Source organism: Sinocyclocheilus rhinocerous, unplaced genomic scaffold (assembly GCF_001515625.1).
Source record: "Sinocyclocheilus rhinocerous isolate Xijiao unplaced genomic scaffold, SAMN03320098_v1.1 scaffold3326, whole genome shotgun sequence".
Taxonomy (NCBI): domain Eukaryota; kingdom Metazoa; phylum Chordata; class Actinopteri; order Cypriniformes; family Cyprinidae; genus Sinocyclocheilus; species Sinocyclocheilus rhinocerous.
In genome coordinates this window covers 7,899-10,546 of record NW_015666970.1, presented here as the reverse complement: position 1 = coordinate 10,546, position 2,648 = coordinate 7,899, and positions in this window count along the sequence as shown.

Genomic DNA, 2,648 nt, shown 5'->3' with positions numbered 1-2,648 from the left:
CCGAAATCCACTCTGATATGCAGGAAACAGGTTCTTGCTCTCAATAACATATGACAATCTATTCATAACCATTCGTTCCATAAGTTTGCAAATATTGGAAGTCAGAGATATTGGTCTATAATTGATTGTCTGAGATTGATCTTTTCCTGGTTTGGCGATCGGCACCACAACCCCGTGCTTCCATGCATCAGGCAACTTCCCTGTTTCCCAAACCATATTAAAGAGTCCTAATATCATATTTAATGACACATCCGATAAATGTTTAATCATCTCATAACAAATATCATCTTTACCAGGAGAAGTCTGTTTAATCCCCACCAATGCTCTTTTCATCTCATACAATGTGAAATCTGAATCTAGTGTGCCTCCATCTGGATTCTTTTTTTACAAATATCTGAGCATTATCCATCACACACTGTTCCCTGTACTTCCTCATATCCTCTGATATATTCGCATTGCTATGAACCTTAACAAATGTCTCCACTAATATTTCAGCTTTATCACTATCAGTTACTGCAATATTGTTGTTGTCAACTAACACCGGAATGCTAGTATTCCTCTGAATTCCTCCCATTTTCCTGATCATACCCCACAGTTCATTCATTTCAATTTCTACCCCAATTTTATTACAAAACTCTCTCCAATAATTTTTCTTTGCTCTTCTAATTTCTCTCCTCACCATTGCCTGAGCTCTTTTATAATTAATAAAATCAGTGAACACTAGCGATTTTCTTGCTTTCCTAAGGGCTTTATTTCTGTTACAAACTAATTCACTACATTTTTCATTCCACCATGGGACCGCTTTTCTTCTGTTTTTAGATTTGTTTTTGCCAATTACCTCCTCTGCTGTATTTCTAAGAACATCACTTATTTTATTACTTAACTCATCTACATCCATATCCGAATAGTTAATTTCAGCCATTTTATTTTGACACAATTCTTTAAAAATCCCCCATTCAGCAGTCTTAAACTCCATCTTGGATTTCTCACCACTTCCACTTTTGTTATGTCCACCCCAATTTTAATAACAATAGGAAAATGATCACTTCCTATAGTACTTTGCTTCATTACATTCCATTCACACTTTCCAGCTAAATTATCAGACACTAATGTTAAATCTAATGCTGAATCACACCCACGATTAACATCTATTCTTGTATTACTTCCATCGTTAATGCATACTAACCTTCCCCAATCAAGCATATCCTCAACAATCGTCCCATTCAAATCATTTTTGTTACTCCCCCACAACGTGCTATGGGCGTTAAAATCACCACACCAAATCACTTTATTCCCTATATTCCCACCAATATTTTCCAACACATTTAAACTCAACTTCTCGCATGGATTGTAGAAATTAATTACTTTATAACTTTGTATCCCTTCCCATACTTCCACCACTACTACCTCTTGCTCCACATCTCTTACAATATTTCTAAACCCAATTCCTTGTTTAATGAAAGTAGCTACCCCACCTCCATTCCCTTGTTTCCTATCTTTCCGAATTATTGTATATCCTTGTAATGTAAAATTCAACTGTGGCTTAAGCCAAGTTTCTTGTATACATATTATATCTGAGCTGCTTTCTTTCTTGTATATATATTCTTTAAATTCTTGACCATTTGCAATAAGACTTCTAGCATTCCACTGTAAAATTATAAATACCATTAAGAGCCACCACATCCTGATTGCGAGCTTGTTACATATACTTTTAGATTTTCATTTATCATGTCTACAGAAATACCCTTTATCTCCAAATACTTTTCAGCTGCTTTGATTATTATCTTGATTCTTTCTGTCCGGCTATCAGAACAGTTGACACAGTTGACAACTTCTGCCATAAACGACACAAATGACACTTTGTCTGTGATCTTTGATATTTCATCCTGTTCATCCTGTTTGCTTTTCATTTTTTGTTCAGGTAATGATACCCTACTCCCTTCTTCATTCTTCTTTCCAACTTTCTTTAGCGCTTCAGAATTGCTCTCCTCCGCAATTACAGCATTTGGGACTAATTTCTTGCCCACATTGACCATATTCATGTTCACCCCCACATCTTGCGCATCTCTGCCCCTGCAAACTGCCGCCACATGCCCGTACCTTTGGCACTTATAACATCTCAGAGGAGGAGGAATATATGGCCTGACCATATAACTTACAAATCCTAAGAAGACTCAGCTAGGTAGCTTATTTTCATCAAAGTGAATCATGACTGAGAAACTCAATTTTTTCATTGTTTCTAGTACACTTCAATCGTTTCACGTCGAACACTGTCGCTCCAGTTAAATTTTTCTTAATCGTTTCAACTTGAACATCAGGAGATACTCCTGATATTACTCCTTTAACCCGTCTTTTGTCTTCTGGAATTGAACAAATAACTTTTTGTCCTAGAATCGATTTTATTCCTAGAGCCACTTTTTGTTGTCTGTTATCATTACAAAATAACAAAAGTCTACCTTCTCTTAAAGTCTTAACACTTTCCATCATTCCGATCTTTTCCTTCAGTGCTTTAGACAGTTCCAGCGGGTTAATTGCATACAAAGATCCAGCAGCAAACTTCATCAATACCTTATGTAACCCTATATAAAAATCCTATGAGTAATAGGGTTAAAACATTTATTTTATCCTATTGTTTGTTTATCGTTTGT